This window comes from Oryctolagus cuniculus, chromosome 12, assembly GCF_964237555.1.
Source record: "Oryctolagus cuniculus chromosome 12, mOryCun1.1, whole genome shotgun sequence".
NCBI lineage: Eukaryota > Metazoa > Chordata > Mammalia > Lagomorpha > Leporidae > Oryctolagus > Oryctolagus cuniculus.
The window spans coordinates 9,529,808-9,543,845 of NC_091443.1; the positions used below are offsets into that span (position 1 = coordinate 9,529,808).

At 56.5% G+C, this 14,038-nt stretch overlaps 1 protein-coding gene across 1 annotated transcript in view; it reads right to left on the bottom strand.

The window, feature by feature from the left end:
- Window positions 1–14,038, bottom strand: part of ADAMTS17 (ADAM metallopeptidase with thrombospondin type 1 motif 17) — a 268,667-nt gene that overhangs the window by 25,258 nt on the left and 229,371 nt on the right. The window lies entirely within an intron of this gene.

Consider the following 14,038-nt stretch of genomic DNA (forward strand, 5'->3'; position numbering starts at 1 on the left):
CCCTGCGAACAGCCTGGGAAAAGCAGAATAAGATGGCCAAGGATGTGTGTCCCTGCCATCCATGTGGGAGAGCCAGACGAAGCTCCTGGCTTCCGCCTGGCCCAGCCTTGGCCGTCGTAGCTATCTGGGGAGTGACCCAGCGGATGACCCCTTTGTTTCCCCCTCTCTGGCCATGACTTTGGTCCATCTCAGGGCCTCTCTGTACACACAGAAATCTTTATAAGCGTGCTTTCAGAGGCCACACTCAGGCTAGTGTGTGCTCACTGACCTTGGCCTCAGGGAGCGGCTGAGACCTGGTCACCTGCAAACGTGGTGCCTGGAGTAAGGGGCAGCCGCTTCCCTCAGCCCACAGTGGCCGTGTGGTCAAGGGTTGCCATATCTTCCATTTATTTTTATTCTTAAAGATTTTATTTATTTACTTGAAAGGTAGAATTACAGACAGTGAGAAGGAGAGGAGACAGAGAGAGAAGTCTTCCATCTGCTGGTTCACTCTCCAAATGGCCGCAACGGCCAGAGCGGCACTGATCCGAAGCCAGGAGCCAGGAGCTTCTTCCAGGTCTCCCACGTGGGTGCAGGGGCCCAAGGACTTGGGCCATCTTCTACTGCCTTCCCAGGCCATAGCAGACAGCTATGAGGAGCAGCCGGGACTAGAACTGGCGCCCATATGGGATGCTGGAGCTGAAGGCAGAGGATTAGCCTACTACACCACAGTGCCGGCCCCCACATTTTCCATTTTTAAAAGCAAAGCTGAAAATCCAGCTTCCTCCTGATTTAAAAATGTTGGGGGCCAGCGCTGTAGCATAGCACGCAAAGCTGCTGCCTGCAGTGCTGGCATCCCATATGGACGCCGGTTCAAGTCCTGGCTGTTCCACTTCTGATCCAGCTCTCTGCTATGGCCTGGGAAAGCAGTAGAAGATGGCCCAAGTCCTTGGGCCCCTTCACCCAAGTGGGAGACCCAGAGCAAGCTCCTGGCTCTTGACTTCAGATCAGTGCAACTCTGGCCATTGCAGCCATCTGGGGAGTGAACCAGCAGATGGAAGACCTCTCTCTCTCTCTCTCTCTCTCTCTGCAGCTCTTTCAAATAAAATAGATTAATCTTTAAAAAAATATGTTGGAATGAGGATTTTTTTCCTTTTTTGTAAAGCAGAGTTATAGAGAGGGAGGGAGGGAGAAACAGAGAGAAAGAGAGACGGAAAGAGATTGATCTTCCATTTGCTGATTTACTCCCCAGATGGCTGCAATGGCTGGAGCTGGGCAAGGCTGAAGCCAGGAGCCAGGAGCTTCTTCCAGGTCTCCCACGCGGGTGCAGGGGCCCGAGCACTTGGGCCACATTCTGCTGCTTTCCCAGGCCACAGCAGAGAGCTGGATCAGAAGTGGAGCAGCCAGGACCAGTGCCCATGTGGGACGCCCACCATACCACAGTGCAGCCCTGGAACAGGTCTTCAAAACCAGACAACGCCTGTGGGAACTGGGCCCTGCAGCCTCCAGGCTAGGGCTTCACACTTTGATATCCCAGCAGGCTGTGTGTGGCCCACTGTGCAGGTGCACAGCTCTCAGCCCACGAGGCCGTGGCCCTGGTGTTGCTGCTTCCTCCTGGGCTTGGACCACCACATCCCGTGTCACACACATGCTAGTCTGCCTTAGGGCTGTCGCTCCCCCTCTTCACGGAGGAACGACACTAAACCCTGCCTAGGCTTCCTATCCGAGTCACGGCACCATTATGTCACTCCCCGTCTTTGTGGAGGAACGACACAGGACCCTGCATTGTTCTTTTGTCTGCTCGGCCCTTCCCGGGTTTGCTGCTGGTTCTTCCGGGTTGGCTACCAACCCTTCCACCTCTGTGGAAGGGCGGTTCCCCCTGCCACTTTCCCCACTTCCGCGGGGGAGCGGCACACCGCCAGCCGGCTCTCTCGGGGGCTGCTCAGGTGTTCCTTCAGATAGATGTTCCTGGTGCATGTTGTCTCTCTCTTCCTTTATAGTCCCCTTCCACCAATCCCAACTCTGCTATCCACACGCCGAGCATGCTGCTCTCCTCCAATCAGGAGCAGGTCCTGCAGTTTATTGGTTGAACTGGACACAGCTGTGTAGAAGCTGTTTACTCCTCTCCCAGCACCATATTGTGGGAGAGCAGATGCATAGAATAAGTCTTAATTCGAGTAACAGTCTAGTCCGAGTTGCTCCCCACAATTCCCCCTTTCTTTTTATTTTTTGGCATTGATACGCGCCTGTCTTCGATGCCCCGTGGGACACTCTCTGCTCTGCTTGCTAGAGTTGCCCACAGGTGCTTACAAGCCCTACCAATCAGGCAAACCGAATCCGGGTCCTCTCTTCGCCATGTTGTGAGGAGGTTTTTAGGCGCTGATGCGTGCCTGTGTTCGGTGCCCTGCAGCGCATGCTCTGCTCTGCTAGAACTGCCTGCAGGTGCTTACAAGCCCTATCAATCAGGCAAACCGAATCCGAGCCTTCTCATTGCCGTATTGTGGGGAGACTTATTGATGTTGATTTGTGCCTGTCTTCGGTGACCTGCGGCGCATAAGCTGCTAGCCGCCCGCAGGTGCTAACTGCCTCCCTAATCAGGCAGACCGAATCCAAGCCCTCTCATTGCCGTGTTGTGGGGAGGCCTTATTTTTCTCTATTTCTCTATCTCCGGGCATTCCTATCTCTCCTATTTTACTCCTATCTGCCAGCATTCCTATTTCTCTCATTTTACTTCTAAACTTCTGTTTCTCTTATCCCTGCGGCTTCCCGGCGCCTGCCCCGAGGCTGATTCTTGGCGCCTCGCCCCGCGGCGGCTTCCCGGCTTCGTGCGCTTCGCGGTCTCAGCGCCCTTTGCGCCCGCACCACGGCCTTCGCGGCCTTCGCGCTAGTCCCGCGTTTCCTACTAGCGCCCTGTGAGCGCTCCCCGTTTGTGCCCCGCGCGCTCTCTCTGCGCGCGGCGGCTTCCGCGAGTCACACAGCCTAGCTCACGTTTCCACCACCGGTATTCAGTCTAAGTTCCCCGGGCTAACCTGGCGAATTCAACCTAGCTTACGTCTGCGCCTTTCGGTTTGGCTTCCCGTCTTTTGCTCCCCGGGCTAATCTGACGGATTCCAACCTAGCTTACGCGTCTAGCTTTTCGCCTTTTGTTCCCCGGGCTGACTTGATGAATCCCAACATAGCTTACGTCTCTGCCTCAGCCTGCCCCCGCGGCTTCATCCTCCCTAACATATTTTTCTCTACCCGGTATGTTTCCCTAAGTTTCTTCCAACAATATTCCCCTCTCATTTCTCCTGGCCTCTCCCCACAGTCGGTATCCGAGTCTAAGTTTCTTCTAGGTTTCACTTTCGCTTTCGACCTTAGAGATTTCTCCCAGCTTTCACTTTCGCTTTCAATCCTAACGTCCAATCCTAACTTCTTTCCCACAGTCCGTATCCGAGTCTATGCCTAGGCTTTCAATAGCTTCTTCCAGCACCTTTTCCGTCTGGCTTTTCCCTAGGCTCTTTGCTAGTCTCTCCGGTATTTTCCCACTTCTTCCCGTTTCTTCCCTCCTAAGTTTCCTATCTGAGTCACGGCACCATTATGTCGCTCCCCGTCTTCGTGGAGGAACGACACAGGACCCTGCGCTGTTCTTTCGTCTGCTCGGCCCTCCCTGGGTTTGCTGCTGGTTCTTCCCGGGTTGGCTACCGACTCTTCCACCTCCGTGGAAGGGCAGTTCCCCCTGCCACTTTCCCCACTTCCGCGGGGGAGCGGCACACCGCCGGCCGGCTCTCTCGGGGGCTGCTCAGGTGTTCCTTCAGATAGATGTTCCTGGTGCATGTTGTCTCTCTCCTCCTTTATAGTCCTCTTCCACCAATCCCAACTCTGCTACCCACACGCCGAGTACGCTGCTCTCCTCCAATCAGGAGCAGCTCCTGCAGCTTGTCAAGTTGGTGAGAGGCAGCTGGGTAGAAGCTGTTTACTCCTCTCCCAGCGCCATATTGTGGGAGAGCAGATGCATAGAATAAGTCTTAATTCGAGTAACAGTCTAGTCCGAGTTGCTCCCCACAAGGGCTGGCTCACGGTCACCCCAGGCCTAAGGTGATGCGGGAGAAGACTGCTCCAGGTGAGTGAGGCGGCACGGCTGTCCCACGATGCCAGTCTGAGTGGTGCCCAGCAGGCACAAGCACCACCACCCTGAACCGAGAGAGCCGCGGAAACCCCGAGGGCTGCTGGGTCCCAGAGGGCAACGCGGTTCCCTGTGAAAACACGCGGCCAACGCCTGGCGCTCTGGCCTCGCTGCTGCCCCGCTCGGCGAGGGAAGTGCTCAGAATTTCATGGGACTCCTAGGAAAGATTCCTGGCGGGAGTTCAGGGCTGCCCTGGGCACGGGCACGGTGCTCGGAGGCAGGGCTCCGGCAGGGCCACACGCGGCTTCCCGCAGGCAGCGTTGGGAGCAAGGGGCCCGCGGCTCTGCCTGCTTCCCTAGCCACGGCACAGGGGCTCCAGGGCTGCCCAGGACACTCAGGAGCCAGCAAGGGGGCGACCCCGCTGCGCCACTTCCAATCCTGGTGCCTCTGCCTCTGCGGCTGGTTACTGGTACTAGCATTTCTTGTTGTGGCCGGTGAAGCCCACAGCCCTGGGGAACCTGCAAACAGACTGCCCAGGGGTGACAGACACTACTGGAACCACGTGGGGTCAGCTGGTGCCTGAGGACCCAAATCCTTGGGCAGGGGCTGGCACACGGCAGCGTCTGATGTCCAAGGGTACCTGGCCTGCAGGACTTGCTGTAACAGCACCGGTGACAGCTGTGACGCTGACGGCCATGCGTCCTCCCTTCTGGGTGGCTGGGGTGCTCTGCCTCCTACATGTTCCATCTCCTCCCCTATCCGCAAAGCACGGCCCGCCCTGCCCTTGCTCCAGCCTTTGATTCCTTTGCTCCATGGTTCACTTGACACTTTGTCTTTTGCAGACCTGACCTATGCTGTGGCTTCCACAGATGCTTGGTACAAGGGATCCCTGGTCCCCACCTGGGTCTGAGTGACTGACAGGGAGTCCCACGTGCCCGTGCGTCTGGGCCTGCGTGAGCAGTCACAAACCACTCTTCCTTCCTCCATGGCCCAGGCCTAGGGGCCACTCCCTTTCCAAAGAGCAGATATGAGGGGTCAGGATCTGGGGGTCGGTGTGGCTACCGGCTGCATCATGGCCGAGCCACTCAACCCCCACAGGGAACCTCAGATCTGTGGCCCCATCTCCACACCCAGGCTATCCCTCTCCTGGGTGCTGCCCACCTGTAATCCCCTCTCCCTTCCAGGTAACCCACGCGCTCTGCGTGCTGTAGCCACATCACTTCCTCACTCTGAGAGCTGCACTGGTTCCCGAGTGTCCACGCAGGTCTGACAGTCAAAGCCCAGTCTGAGAACCCAGTCATTCGGCCCACGTTCCCCATCGTCCCACCCAGGAATCAGACGCACTCAGGAGCACACGCTGGCAGACGGAAGTGAGACGCTGGACTAAGGGAAATGTGAGTTGGGATAGACGGAGGTAGGAGGAATCAGCTGGCCCCAGGCCCTCCGCCCTGCCCCAGAGCTGGCAGCACCGTCCCTCTGCCCAGCACCCATCTGCATTTCGTTCAGTCTGCCAGTCTCATGCCTGCTCCTCCCAGAGCTCCATGCAGGGTCCACACTGTGCCCCCCTCCCCCTCCCCCTCCCGTGCTCACAGGGCTCTCTATGTGGTCTGACACACACACACACACACACACCCCAGTCTCACCTTGCTACGGCTCGGAGGCTCCTAGGAGTTAAGAGGCTTGCTTCTTGTCCACAATCCCGCCCAGGCCCAGCTGTCCCTGTGTGAAGTGGGGCGAATGACTTCCCAGAACCGGGTGCTCGCACAGATGTGGGAACACCTGGGCCATCACGGTTGACCTTTGGTACCTGAGAGGCGCTGGTTCCCGGACACGCACAGATACCGAAGTCTGCCGCTGCTCAAGTCCCTTATGTCAAACTGCATGAGACTCACACAGCCTATATGCATCCTCTTGCATGGCTGAAGTCCCACGTAGGTTACTTACGCAGGCTGAACATACTTAATCCTGAAATCCAAGATTCCCTCAAATCCAAAACCTTCTGAGCACTCACACGACACCCAAGGAGAGAAAATCCCACACCTGGACTCCTGTGCAGCACAGTCAAAACGCAGGTGCAAGAGCAGACTGTAGAAGTTACCCTCCGGCTGTGTGGCTACGGCATCTTGGGACATAATGAACTTCGTGTTTAGCTTTGGACTCCAGCCCCAAGACATCTCATGGCATAAGCATAGATCTTCCAAAGTCCAAACACTGTGCAACTCAAAACACGCCTGGTCCCAAGCATCGTGGGTAAGGGGCCACTCGACCTGTAGCACCTAGTACAAGGTGAACGCAGAGGACACAGCTGTGGAACTGTCTTTCAACAAAGCCTATACACGTTCAGCCCACACGTGGCTTTTAATCCTGAGCATTTCTGATCCACGGTTGATTGAATCCACGAATGTGGAACCCACACACGTGGAGGGCTGACTTCTGGGGTGACTCAGACCTCGAGCGAGCACATCACAGAACAGTCCAGGCTCTGTGCCAACACCCCTCCCCCATTCATGGACTTGGCTGCACCCTCCCCCCCTCCCCCTGCAAGCGGACCTCACTGAGGCAGTGGGCGCTGAGTACCCCCTAAATCCCGGCTCCAGCACGTCGGGGAAGACAGTGCGCCTGAACGCTGCTGGCTAATAAAACCACCAGCAGTTTCCTATAAAAAGTTACAGGGGGATAAATCTACAATAAAATATTCATGCCCTTTCGTTCACTTCACAGAAAGATTCAAACGTCCCAACCTAGTGGAGCCACCGCAGCTGCGGGGCAGATGTGCGTCCGGCAGGCGAATGAGAGACAAGAATTAGTCTCAATTAAGTTCTCAGTAAATTATGTCACGGGAACCTTGAGCTCCCAGCCCTGGTGAGCCCTCCCAGCCTGGCCGAGCCAAAGGCACTGAGCCTGGTCCAAGGCTATTTGGAAACCCTGGGCTGCTCCGGGTAAGTCATGTTCTGAGCAACCTGCACGGAGTCTTGGCAGGAGAGGAAATCGGGACTACCATCCCCACTTCCAACTGCAAATAAGAATTTGTTAATAATTGTCATAGCTAATGAGCTACAGAAACCACGGCCGGGAGTCCTCCAGGCAGAGGGGAAAGAGATCTACTTTACTCCCGTCTGGATTAAGTCTCTGCCATCAACCACTGTGTGTGCTGTGGAGACGGCTGGCTACAGGAGGTGCCCTGGCGGGCCATCTACAGGTACGCACGGTTTTCAAACCTTGTCTGCACCAACATATATTTATCTTCTGATTCCATTTTCCATGAATTTCTGAAGTCATCGCCCACATCTTTAGGGGAGTACTGACACTTCTCCCAGATTTCTGACAGTTCCTTCAGCGTCTGCTCTGTGGACATTTCTGCCAGGCCATGAGAAGTGCCCCCCGCCCCGCCCCACGACCAGCAGGCCCCCATCTGCCTTCCAGACCCCGGGAGGAGCGACTGCCAAGTCAGGCCTTGCTGCCCACGCTTTGCAAGCTCCTTCTGCCCCCTCCACGCGCAGCAGGTTGTCAGTCCTCGAAGGAAACCGTTACTCAGGGGACGCCCCACCCCGAGTCCAGCCACTGCCTGGGCACAGCTGGCGGCAGGCGGTCCAGGTCCAGCCCTCGCCTCCTCCCTGGCCCTTCTGGAGGACGGTGGCTAGCACAGGGCCCCGCGCTTGTTAAGGACCCCGTCCGTGCCCCACGGGAAACTGAGCCGTGAGCTGGGCTTCCGGAGTGATCTCCATGCTGGCCTCCGGGGGTCTTGGGCTACGCCTTCACCTGGTCTAGCACTGTCTTCTGCAGCCATTGCTTTTTGTCACTTCACAGAAACGCTACGTGCAGTTCACCCACGTCTGGAAAATCCGCATGGTGGGCTGGAGAGCTGCGGCACACAACCCCCAGCACTTATTAACGCTGACGTCACACTGCCAATCATTTGCCATCCTGCTTCTCCGGTGACGGCAGAAGCAATTCCTACACACTCAAAGCTCTTTTCTAAAAATCACCTCCTTCCAGCTTGCCTAATGCTCCGTCACACAGACAGAGCCACAGGTTCCTGGAGGCCAGGCAGCGCCAAGAGGGCAGAAATGGACGCCCCGGGTCCAAGGTGCTGAGCGGCAGCATTCAGAGTTCCAGCAGGGACTGCTTGGGTCCTCACGAGACGGGGAGCTCATTACCCTGTCACCCGGCTGCCACGGCCCCACCTGCCTTTGTTCCAGATGGTTCTTTATCTAAGCCATGGTAGACAGATGCACTGGCCACAGAGACAAGGGGCACTGGGATGGCTGACACATGTCCACGTCCCTGCCAACAGCCGTAAGGAGCTGACTCATCTGCTCAGAGTGGAGACTTCCCGCGCTCTCAGAGCCGCCAGGCCGCGGAGAGCAAGCAGTTGCCCCGAGCCCCTGTGGCATGAGCCCTCACCGCAGGCCCGCACGGCTCACCCAGGAATCTGCTAAATCAATGGTACATTGCTGGGGGCTCGCCCTTGAGGGGAACAGAGACAAGAGACCTGCAGGAGGGACGGAGGTGTCCTGCCCACACGTGGCATGTGGCCTGGGTAAAGCCACTCTGGCCACAGAGGATGCCACAGATGCAGAAGCTATGGATGGGATCCCTCAGTGGTCAGGTTTAGCTTCCTGGCCAGAAACATCTCATACCGGGAGCACAGACTGCACGTAGCATCCTCCAGTCCCTGATGACTTTGGCCACCGGTCACTTGGGGTCTGAGCTAGAAGGTCCCTCCTGGCCCCTAGGAGCCTGAGGCTGGCTTGCCGTGGGCAGAGTGAGTTGCTTTGGGATTTCCAGGATGCTAGCACCTTTCCTGTTCCCACCACGAACACCTGCCACACACAAGTCTCCTGGGAAGTCACCTTGTCCTCTGGCGTCCTCCCGTTGGAAGGCTTAGACCCTGAACTTGACCTTCTCTTCCAGCATGCGTCCATATAACACTAAAAACAAGCCAGAAAGTGGGCCAACTGCAGCTGTCCAAGAAATGGCTCTGGTGCTTAGTTTTATAGCTTGCAGCCTCCAACTTCGTCTTCACCCCCACAGAGGTGAGCAGCAGTGGCTCCTCTCAGAGCCACAAACCTCTACACAGTCCCCAGCTGAACCCCGTGGCTGGGCGTCTCTGCAGAGGTGCCTTAACCAAAAGCACTCATGGACATGGTACTAGAGAAGTGTGTGCACTGCTGTGAAAACGAGCCATGGGTGGCAGAGTATGTGTAAGATTTCAAGTTGGAGTTCCTTGGTCTGGGTTCTCCTTGCTACGGGCACGGGCGGGGAGAGTCCATCACTGGGCATCTCCAAGTCCTCACGAGCAGAATGAGGCGAACAGACTGGCTTCCCAGAGGGACCTCAGTGTAGCCGGACACCCCCGGGGCAGCCCGCAGCCACTTCCTGCCTTCTCTCCTCGCTGTCCAAGGTCTGGAACAGGCTGGCCCCGGCTTCCTCCTGCAAGCTTTGGCTTCCTGCCATCTTCCGGATTTCCACGTCATCAGGAGAAACACAATTTCTAAGAGTCTCTACTTTTACAATGAACTCATTCTTGTGCTTTGAGAGAAAAATTCTTTTCTGAGACTCACGGAAACAAACTGACTTCTCAGCCATGAAGCAGAAGGGTAAGAGACAGAGCTGAGTCAGCAGCTGACGACTCCACCGGACACACTGGTTTTTTTTTGTTTTTAAATTTTTTTTAGCCATCGCACCTGATCCCATTACAGTCCAGGAACTGGAGCTAGCATCGGCACAGTTTTGGGGTTAAAATAACCAGAAGTCTGAATTGGGTAACAAATTGTACCCCACCCAGTCACGAAGAATTTGGGGAAAAATTCTCTCATGCTCTGAGAATCACGCAGCCGCCGATGGAGAGAAGTTCCAATCCAAGAGTAACATTCCAGCCAGCTGCTTTCCTCCCGCGAGCACGGGGATTTTCCAGTTCAGTAGCCCTAGCAGGCCTGCAGCCCTCACTCTAGCGGGACAGTGTCAGTGGAGGAGCTTCGGGCCTTAACCTTGGTCTCATCATGACATCAGCACCGGTCCACGCAGGGTGCACCTGCTGTGGCTCGCCTATCCAACGTGGTCTCCTTTCGCCTGATGAGAACACCTTGGTTTCCTTTGGGTGTCTACACCACACCTCCAATATTCTGGCCACCAGGAGGGCACGTGAGCTGAGCCCCGCCAAGGAGACCTCAAGGCAGCCTGCGCTGTGAGTGTGTGGGGGCGGGGGACAGAGAAGCCCAGCCCAGGCTGTCCCCTGCAGCAATACCACTACCTCCTCTCTCCAGCCCGTTTTCAGTGCCTCTTCCACTGTGGGAGCCACGCCACATCCTGCCTGGATTCTCTGTTGGGTGTACTTTCAGCTCTGGTCTCTGTGGCCCGGGGTCCCAGGCCCTCAGGATGTAGGTTTCTCCCGCCTGGCGCCTGCTCACTAAATGTGATGTGGAAGGTGGTGGTGCCCGGGCCACCACCCTGCACTTCCATGTCACAGCTGCAGCTTCAGAGCAGGGAGGGGGCACTGGCGGGGCAGGACGGTCGCTGGCTCCTGCCACTAGGTTACGGGACAGCCACCTCACCTTGCACAGCACGTGGCCGTCTATCCAACACGAGGAAGAGGCTGGCTGAGTTCCAGTGCAGTCAGCTTCCCCGGCAGCCTGGTGGCCCAGCCTGCTGCCAGGGCAGCCCCCTATGCAGAATCTCAGGAAGGTGGGTTCTAGGGTCAGGCTTCTCCAGGCACACAGCTCCGTGGTGGCTTCCCTGCAGTGACTCCCAGCACAGTAGGGGCACTGGGCGACGCCGAGCGTGATCTGAACTCCATGGACTTGATGCACCCAGACATCCTGTCTCCCTTTAGACTTGCTGTGGGCCATACCGTGGGAGGTGCTGCCAGCACCAGCACACAAGTGTCTAGAGGATGGAGGCCTGGCCAGCTGGCCCACAGGAGGCTCATGGGAATCCCAGTCCGTGGCCGTGCAGACGTGAGCTGCCATGGCCTTACCTAAGGGCACCATGAGCCCGGGGAGGGAAGGGGCCGCCATGCTGAGCTGCGAGCCGAGGACACTGCACTGTGCACCACCGTTAGCACGGCTGGGCATCCCTCACCGGAATGCATGGGACCAGAAGCGATTTGGACTTGAGATTTTTTTAAATTTTGGAATATTTGCATATAAAATAAGGTATGTTGGGCAGAAGGCCCTAGCCTACTAAAAATTTTTTTTTTTTGACAGGCAGAGTGGACAATGAGAGAGAGAGAGAGAGAGAGAGAAAGGTCTTCCTTTGCCGTTGGTTCACCCTCCAATGGCCGCTGCAGCCAGCATGCTGCGGCCGCGCACTGCGCTGATCCGATGGCAGGAGCCAGGTGCTTCTTCCTGGTCTCCCATGGGGTGCAGGGCCCAAGCACATGGGCCATCCTCCACTGCACTCCCGGGCCACATCAGAGAGCTGGCCTGGAAGAGGGGCAACCGGGACAGAATCCGGCGCCCTGACGGGGACTAGAACCCGGTGTGCCGGCGCCGCAAGGCGGAAGATTAGCCTATTGAGCTGCGGCGCCGGCCTGAAATTCTTTATGTTTCAAATACACCCATGCACATGGCCTGACTGGGTCTGGTCGCGTGAGGTCAGGTGCGGGACTCTCCACCTGTGCCCGGAGCTCAGTGAGTTTTGGATTTCGGATCATTGTGGGTTTTCAGAGGAGGGATTCTCGAGGTGCTCACCCGCCTCCAGCCCTTTCCTCCGCCTCTGCTCTCTGAGACCCTCACAGGAAGAAGCACGCTTTCCCCACCGTGTTATGTTCAATGGGTGGTATGGAAATAGTACTTTCAAGGAAGAGAGAATGGCCCTTCTGTTTGCACAGACTCTGTTTCTGTCAGACAGACAGGGGACACGGGGCTGTGCCCCAAACGACCCGACGAGGCCCCACGGGGAAGAGACTGTTGGGGGGCAGAGCCAAGTGCATCCAAGTTCACCGTGAGAGCCGCACCGCAGGGCCGCCAGTCGGGGAAGCTGCCGCCGCCGCCTGCGCTGCGCTCCCTCCTGTGCCAGATGTTTCTCCCAGAACGGGGGGGGGGGATGGACCTCTCCCCCACCTCTGATGGAGCAGCACCGTCGTGGCTGTGTTTGTGCTCTGTCCTCCTTCACCTTTCCTCCTAGCTGTGTCGCAGACGTGGGAGCACCCAGGACCGCGCGACGTTGAAGCCCTGTTGCTCCAGGAGGAGAGAACGGCTTCTGCGACCTCCTCGCAACAAGAGACATCGCCTCAGCTGCAAACCTGGGCTCTGGGCGCTCTCAAAGGGAGGAGTGCCCGGGTGTTCAACAGCACTCCCCACCCCGAGTGTCTCCTCAGGTAGATAACCAAGCAAGGCACAGACTTCGCTGTTTAACTAACACAGGAGGAGTTACGGAGTTTGGAAGGTGTCAGAAGGGAGCTCCAGCATTCGGAGCCTGTCAGTTTCTCCCCAGAGGCATGGAGTAGACCAGCGTCCCCAGTCACGGTTAGATTTTAGGAGAGAGGAGGAAAGAAAATCTGTTTCAGCTGGCAAGAAAGGATTAAACAATGGTAATTCCTCAGACTGTGGCTGTAGCTAAAGACCCACACGTTTCAGCCTTCATTCTTAAATCGTCTCTCTCTCTCTCTCTCACACACACACACACACACACATGTGCACACATGGACACGTTCATGAACACACATCATGATGGAACACACATCATGATGGAACATGATTTAGTAGGAAAAAAAAATGGGGGAATCCACAAGGAATTTCATTCGATTTTAACCTAAAACAAGACCAGTCTGGTTAAGATAGCTGAGTAACGAGGACGAATTTAAAAACCAAATACACTTCTTGCACATGACTGTTCAACTGCCAGTAAGACGTTCAGTGTTCTTTCCTGAGTCACCCTCACGCAGCGCACAGCTCAGCGTGTGCTGCCTGGAACGCGGTCAGATCATAGATACTACAGGGAAGTGTCTAGCAACTGGAACAGCCTTCCCTAGTGGTTAGTAAGCTCTACAGGGCTGCAACACGTTAGACCTGGGGAGCCCCAGCTCTGTGCCCCCGGTGAGCCCTTTGCCCTGTCCGCCCCTGCCTCTGGGGGCTGTGCACAGTGTCACTGCTGGGGTGCTGAGCGATGCTGGGGTGCTCCTGGTCAGCAACACAAAGGCTGCTGGCCACAGCCCTAACAGCTGGGCTGCTCCGTGACTCCTGTCTCGCCTGCCAAGGCTGAGGCCAGGTTTGCTGATGTGTGTATTGGTTGTACAGGTGGCTGGAGAGAGGCCCTCTGCCCTGTGGTCAGAGTCCAGACTGCATAGGGTGACAGCAAGGTTTGGGAGAATCCACAAAGCTAGGCACGGGATTAGATGAAGAGGTGCTAATGGCACGCAGTCGGGAAGGCCAAGGAAATCACTGGAACTTGCTGGAAAAAGAAGGCTGAAGAAAGTTAAAGGGGGATCAGGAGATTAAAGGGGGAAAAGGAAACATCCCTGTCGTGGCAAAGGTCAAGGCGTAACAGTGACACAGGACGCCTCTCCCACGGCGCCAGGATCCACGCTGGGCTGCCAACATTCACAGCACCGGGCTCCGGTTCCGGGCTCTGTCCTTCAATCAGGCCCACCTCCTCTGACGCAGCCATTGGCTCCCCAGGCCTCACACAACTCGAAACCCCGCCCCCCTACCCAAACGCGGTCTTCGCAGGTCAGACTGTGCATCCCCTTGCCAGCCCGAGACCACGTAACCACGGGGTCTTAGGCGAGTCTCACGAGCACTGGGACACACTGTGCAGCAACTCAAACTTCACTGTCCACATGTGTGCATGTAAATACACACACGTGTACGCAATAGCTGTACATGTCTATGCATATTCTGCATGGATGTACGACATTTGAGATGTGCGTGTGCATGTACATATATGTGTGTTAATATGTATGTATGAAGGCATTTCAAAAAAGTTCTTGGAAAATGGAATGAAAGGACATGA